The sequence below is a fragment of the Crocuta crocuta genome, unplaced genomic scaffold (assembly GCF_008692635.1).
Source record: "Crocuta crocuta isolate KB4526 unplaced genomic scaffold, BGI_CrCroc_1.0 scaffold7, whole genome shotgun sequence".
Classification (NCBI taxonomy): domain Eukaryota; kingdom Metazoa; phylum Chordata; class Mammalia; order Carnivora; family Hyaenidae; genus Crocuta; species Crocuta crocuta.
In genome coordinates, this window is record NW_027531904.1 from 10,128,669 (window position 1) to 10,136,300 (window position 7,632).

Sequence of the window (7,632 nt, forward strand, 5' to 3'; positions counted from 1 at the left end):
AGGAGGTGGGGGGGGGGGGGGCTGCCGAGGAGGCCAGGCAGCAGGGTCGGCACATTTTCCTTGGCTAAATGCACCTGAGGCTCCAAACCACCAGGTTTTGGCAACAGTTTAGTGGGTCGAGGCCTTATCTGGCTCATCCTAGGGCACCCACGTGGACACGGGGGCCTGCAGTCTGGGAGAGACGCAAGTTTGTCGCGGGGAAAAGCGCACTGGAGTTAAGATGGGCGAGGGCAAGCTGTCTCCTTATAAACACGGCACCCAAGACCAGAAGCTCTCGTTGTCATGATCATCATTCTAAAGGAATCCCATAAAATGCCCTTATTAGACCCTGACCTCAGCCTTCAGACTCAAAAGACAAGAATTAGCTTATTTTGCTTTTCTTTGCATTTTGGCTATGACCTCACTTTCCTTTCCCTGGGACAACACCCAACGGTCACTCTTGTCCCCTCTTTGAACTCCCAGTTCCTCATCTGTAAAACAGGGATACAAATCCTTACTTCCTTCAAAGGCTTAAATGAAATCATGTAGGTCATGAGTTCGGAGATACCTCCCGCCTGTAGCTGGTGAGAGTTACACTGTTGCCGTGAGTATTCCTTTCCGACGCCAAACAAATCTCTCCTCGTTACAAAGTGCCTCTTTCTTTTAAATACAGAGAACAAACTGAGGGCTGATGGGGGTGAGAGGGGAAAGCGGGTGACGGGCATGGAGAAGGGCGCTTGGGATGAGCACAGGGTGTTGTATGGGAACCCACTTGACCATAAATTATATTAAAAACAAAAACAAAGTGCCTCTTTCCAAAAGCTCTTCACTTCTCAGCTCCTCTCTGCTCTAAGCCTGGACCCGGCTCCTTCATCTAAGAAGGTGTCGCCCTGGAGCCCCAGGCAGACGTGGACGGGGCCACCTCCCTGCCCCCCAGCAAGTCCCACAGAAACTGTCCCAGATTGCCGGACACAATTAGACATTTAAAAAAGGAAAGTAGGCACTCATGCCTGCCCACACCCTGCGGCTATTTAAGGGGCAGAGAATGGCACCGTTAGAAATGACCTAATCCAATGACCTCATTTGAAGATGAGAAGACAAAGCCGGGACAACTTGCCCGAGGTCACAGGCCAGGGCAAGGCAGGCTCGGGTCAGAACCCTTCAGCCCCAGGCACCACAGGCAGGGAGGCGTGTTGGGAAGCATGGACAGAGATAACCGTAGCGTCTTTCTCTTCCTCTCTGGGGCCAGAGCTTTCTGGGTTTCTATCACATTCTCCGACTAGACTCTAAAGGCAGGAACCGAGTTCAATAATTTCTTCACCAATGCCTTGTACTCACTCAATGTACTACGCACGGAGACACTTTCTGTGAAGTAATAGACGGCTTAAACTGAAGCTGTTCACCCCATTTCTACAAATCCATCCAAGTAAGTGATCAGGAACGTGGAGGGGAAAAACCCATTCATAAAGATGTCCATGTAAATACTACTTGTAAAAGTAAACTATTGACCAAAAAGCGACTAAAATGTCTAACTGATAAATGTGTTTTAGTAACATCTTAATTAACTTAATTTCAACAAAATGGGGAATGTTCATTTTATTATTTTTTTTTTAGTGTTTATTTATTCTTGAGAGATAGAGAAACACAGAGCGTGAGCAGGGGAGGGCCAGAGAGAGAGAGGGATTCACAGAATCCAAAGCAGCTCCAGGCTCTGAGCTGTCAGCACAGAGCCCGACGCGGGGCTCAAACCCATGAACCGGTGAGACCATGACCTGAGCTGAAGTCGGACACCTGACCAACTGAGCCACCCAGGCGCCCGGGAATGTTAATTTTAAAATGCAGGTTATGAAATTATTTAAACAATAAACTTTGTTAAAGAATGTGTTGGACAAAAACTTGGAAAGATACACCCTGGAAATTAAAGAGCAGTTACCCGTAGGGGGTGGGTTATAAGGGGATTTAGAACCTTTGGTGTTTTCTAAATTGTCTCCAGTGGGTAAGCATTTTATGACAGGAAAAAAGTCACTCTAAAAGTAACAATTGAAGAGTAGGTGCTGAGGTCCGCAGAAGATCTCAGGGTACCAGGGAATGATTGCAACAGAGAAATGCACTGCTCCTCAAATGCTGTGTGCTCGCCTCTGTCCCCAGCTCCCCTCCATCAGGGCGAGGGGTTACTTCTGGCCAATCGCCCGTGACACAGAGCACTTGATGTCACTTCCGGGCTGAATGAATCATTGAACCAGCTGGCCAGCTCTTCCCTTGCAGCACGAACAGAGACCTTGCCCTCCAGACGGTAGAGACTGCACCGGCCTGGGTACCTGAGCGCCTGCGTGGATGAATCTCTTCCCCACATTTTATGTTGGACGTGCAGCATGAGAAATAGGCTTTTGTGATTAAGTTACAAACATCACTATGATTTCCAGACTGAGATCTGTTACCTAGTGCAGTGGTGCTCAACCTTGCCAATGACTTGGGGCCTGTTTAAGAATCCCAGTGCCTGACGCCTGGGGGCTCAGTCGGTTCAGCACCCGACTTCGGCTCAGGTCATGATCTCGAGGTTCATGAGTTCGAGCCCCGCATCAGGCTCTGTGCTGACAGCTCAGAGTCCGGAGCCTGCTTCCGATTCTGTGTCTCCCTCTCTGTGTGCCCCTCCTCTCTCTCTGTCTCCGTCTCTCTCTAAAATAAAATAAACATTAAAAAATTGTTTAAAAAAGAATCCCAGTGCCCGAGGCATGTCAGAATCTCTCGGTGTGGGGCCCGAGCATCAGTCAATCCAATGTGAAGCCAAGGTTGAAAATCAGCAGCCTGTTCCATGTGTTCTCAAAGCGTGTACCCAACCAGAAGCATCAGCTTCACCTTAGAACTCGTTAGACGTGTACATTTTCAGACCCCACCCCACACCTACTGATTCAGAGACCCTGGAGGTGGGTCCCAAGTTGTGTGTGTGACAGGCCATGCGGGTAGTTCACTGTTTGCCCAAGTTTGGGCACCGCTGGCCTGCTTCTGCTGACCTTGAGCAATACACTCATGTTAACTCAAGTTGATTGAAACTTAATCGAAGGTAGACTTATTAATAAAATCATAACGAGGCATGTCCCAGCTCTTCAGAAATTCCTCTTTGCCTGGATTCACCTTCGAAAGAATTTTTACATATTCTTTTCCAAAAGCGATTGCACTAACTCAAACTCGTGGCAAAAGAAAAGCCGTCGGACTCAAAATGCAAGGCCGACGCGTCTCAGACTTCGGTATCTTCGAATACACAATCGTTTATTTTTTTATTTTGCTGTTGGGAAGACCAGAGTAAGATTAAGGACGGATTTTGCAGGGCAAGAATATTTTTTAAATTAAGTTTTAAAATAATTTTTTAAAATCACCACTACTACCAGCTACCGCTGTTATTTTTCTAAGACGACACTGACACTAAGATGACACGGAAGAAGGAGGAAGAGTAGAATCTCAGAATGAGGAGAGTCTGTGAAGGTCTGCTTAGCAACCTTCCGTGTCACAGGCTCCTTTCCCCTGTTGCTCAGACTGGTGAGATCTTTGTCACGGACAGGCTCTGGTCCTCAGCCTGCATCCTGGAGACACCGATCTAGGTGACCATCAGGGCCAAGTCTCCTTCCCCAGGACGTTATGTAATACGCAAAGCCTTCCAAAATACGCCGGAAGCGGACTCTTCTAGGTGCTGCTGTAACCTTCAGCACCAAACTGTTACCACTCACAAATCATTCCACGTCTCCCCAGGCTTAGCTCCCGCCTGTCCGTAGCGTCATTCGCGTGTTTCCCCAATCTTCCGTCGTCAACACAATGACAGGCCAGAGCCTGTGGTTAAGAATGTCCATGGGGCGCCTGGGGGCTCAGCCGGTCGGGCGTCCGACGTCAGCTCAGGTCATGATCTCAGGGTTCGTGGGTTCGAGCCCCGCGTCGGGCTCTGTGCTGACAGCTTGGAGCCTGGAGCTGCTTCGGATTCTGTGTCTCCCTCTGTCTGCCCCTCCCCTGCTCACACTCTGTCTCTCTCTCTCTCTCTCTCTCTCTCAAAAATAAACATTAAAAAAGGAATGTCCATACATAAGCCCCACTTGCAGAGACAGAAGTCACGCCCAGCCTGACACACCCTCCCCTCAGCATGACCCTCCCCCAACACCACTCAAAGCTCCTCTCCCGAGAGACAAGTGGCCAAGTACAATCTCCATAATTTTGTGTCACATTCAGTTACAAGCTGGCGGCTTGCCTGGATCCAGCTAGGACACCCTCCCTCTGGGGGAGGGCGAGGCCTGAAATCGATGCTCCCGGACGGGGTTATGAGCACAAAGGCCAGAGCGATGCCAGCTAAGCGATCCGCGTCCAGATTTCTGTCCAGTGTGTTTTGCCCCAGGAAACACTACCTCAGATGTGCCTTGCAGGACGGGCTATGGCAGTGAACTTGTGTTCCCTGAGCCTTCATCCTTCTTTGGGCCTCAGGAGTGGGCCTCACTTTCGTGTCATCGACGGCTGGCCACGGAGCGGGACCAGTGGCCTGGCTCCGGGCGCATCCAGGGGGACGCACTGACAGGAAGTCTGCTGTGTGGTAGGAAGTCAGGCAGCGAGCGGGGGAAGCTCCCCTCGGGGACATCAGAGGCGGGGCTGCTCTGAGAAGGTCGGTGGACCGCCTCCAGCTGCTATGAGCTAATCTCTTAAGGGTTCGGATGCAGGCGTCCTCGGACAGGAAGTATTTCGGGGAGTACTTGGGAAGAGGGCAGGGAGGTGCAAAGACAAGGTGCCCGGCTTCCCCCCTACGCCTGCCCTCTGACCCCGCGGGTGGGGACTCCTCCTCGAGCCAGGGGACCTCAGAGTGCTTCCGAGCCCACGGCAAGCTCCCGCGTGTGCTCAGAGGGGCTCACCTCGCATCTCCTCGGAGCTGGAAGCACAGTGTGACGAGGTGGGGCCGCTCGCAGACCATCAGGCCGTGGCCCCTGCGAGGCGTCTGCCACGCCCGGCGCCCCCGGCCCCGACCCGTGGATCCCCGTCACGTCACCGGAAGGGAACGTGAATAACTCCCTGTGGCTTGCGTGGAAAGTGTTTCGGCAATTCGCCGTGGCCATGGTGACTCTATCTGCTGGCTACTCCCCTGAAACCGGAAAGTCGGCGCTGGAAGGAAAGTTAAATAATTAAGTGGATAGAATGCTTTCGTTTAAAACAATCCCTTTAATTCGATAAGATAACCATAATCTTTTATTTTTAGGTAGGGTCAACAATCAAAGGCAAGGGGAAAAAAAGAAAGAAAGAAAGAAAAACAAAGTTGATGAATCTACTCCAACAGTAGGGATAGAGTGGGAATGGAGCCCAAAGGACCGAGAGCCAGTTTGCTGGACGCCTTCAGAAGCTTCTCGGCCCCCCACCCCCACCGCCCGCTCCCGGGGGTTCCGGCAGAGCGCCGCAGCCGCTTCCCCGGCCTTCGGGTTCCTCCGTCCGCTCACGGGAGGCAGGCCCGCTCAGCCCAGAGCTGCCACAGCCCAAACCTGATTATGGAAAGTCATGAGTAATTTTTTCATTTACAACAATCACAGCATTGAAAGCCAGGACTCGCTTCCTCGGTCAATTCTCACGCCGGCTCCAAGGGCTCCCCGGGGAATACGGCTCTAAGCCAGCCTGTGGGAAAAAGCGTCCCTTCCCCGGGGTAGCGTGCGGTCTCATCCCCGTGGGCCCAGCTCCAGCCTGAGGAAGCCAAGGAGAATGACCACCGAACGGCCCTCCTGTCCCCCAGCTGAGGCCCCAAGGAAGCCCGAGACCGGCTGAGACAAGAAAGTTTGGTCCGCCTGGGGCCTCCCAAGCATCCGCCTGGAACCGACCCAAATGTCTGGAAGGCCTTCAAAGGACCAGACCTGTCAGACCAGCTCAGTCCCGCAGCAGAGAGCCCCGGGCTTCGGCCCCGAGTTGCTGTCTGGGCTCAAGGGGTTAGCAGCTGTTTGGACGGATGGGAAAGACACTCACGTAGAGGCCAACGCAGGCCAAGTGCGGAGCCGGGAGGCGCATCCACGCTGGAGCAGCGGCTCGGGCTGGGGGCGGCGGGAGGGGAAGGTCACGGCCTGGCCAGGACCCGGTGCGAGCCGCCGCATGCCCCGTCCGGGGGCGGCCCGTCCGTCAGAACTCAACTAACGTATTGAAATATTGACTATTTGGAGCTGCGGTTAGGGTCTCACGTCTCTGCACTCAGGGCGCCGCAGGGAGACGATCGCAGGCCTGATCTGGGCGAGGGCCCGGGCTCTGCGCCGCGCAGTCAGGGCTACAGAACGTTCGTGCGGACGTGTTTACTGGGGCGACTGCACTGGTCACTGCAGATGAAAGGAGGACTCTGTCACCTGACTGGCGACACAGGCTGGGGACGTGGATAAGCAAGCGGAGCCTTACGGGGGCCGTTCTCGTCCGGCGTCCTGTGCTCTCCCTTTCTATCACCTGCACAACATCGGAAGGTCAGTAGTGCAGAACCAGCCTGACTGAAGAGTGCTGGAAAGTACAGGGTGTCGTCTCCCCGCCCCGACATCCCCAGGAGGCGCCAAGTAATGTCCCGCACGCTGTGTGGCGTTTGTGATCTGCTCTCTTCTCAGTTGGGGGGGAGGGGAGAGCAGGAGGCAGGGAATGAGCCAGAACAATGTGGGACGAACCATTTAGGTTAGGGAATCAGGAAGTCCTTCCAAAAGTCTAAATGAGCTCCCAACAGACGCCGTAGAGTTCTCTTCTCAACCCATCAAGATGGTAGAAACATCTAGTCTCTCAGCCCTCAGATCCGCACGGGCTGACGCCATATGGAATTTCATGGATATGTCTATATGGGAAAAGATCAAATAGACTCTCACTTGCAATATATACTTAAGACCTTTTCCTGTGCCACTTCAGGTGAATAATCCTCGCGCGTCCGGGAATGGACTACCTGTGCTACCTAAACCATTTATGGGACTTGAAGGGGAAGATGTGGGGAGTCTGGATGGTGCCCACTCGCTCCTCTTCAGTCATTCGGTGAGTTCTCTGAAAGCCACCCTTTCCCAAACCTAAGTTTTTTGCAATATACAGATGTAACGCTATGGGATGGCGTGCCCAGGGGGCACCTGGGTGGGCCCGTCGGTTAAGCATCCGACTTCGGCTCAGGTCATGATCTTGTGGTTCGTGGGGTTGAGCCCTGTGTTGGGCTCTGTGCTGACAGCTCAGAGCCTGGAGCTGCTTCGGATTCTGCGTCTCCCTCTCTCTCTGACCCTCCCTGCTTGTACTCTGTCTCTCTTTGTCTCAAAAATAAACATTAAAAAATTATTAAAAAAAAAAAAAAAGGATGGCGCACCCAGAAAACATCTCCATCAGAAGACAAACAGCATCTCGAGTCAATTTTGGGGGTGACGAAGACGGAGCTTCTGGGATCGTTGCTAAGAATATCCGAGTGGCTTTGAGTTATTCCTCTTAAAAAAGCTGATATGAAGCACAGGCCCAATAATGTCTCAGACGCCTGGTTAACGTTCGCTAAGTCAGGAATGTTTTACCATCAGACTTGCTAAACCCGACACTGTTCTAGACCCAGCTAAGAATAAAGTGTCACGATCAGCCACCTGACCTATGGGGCCGTGGTCTCACGCCGCCCTCTGTCACAGGTACGGCTGTATCCTGTCTTCTCAGGCTGCCCAGGATAAA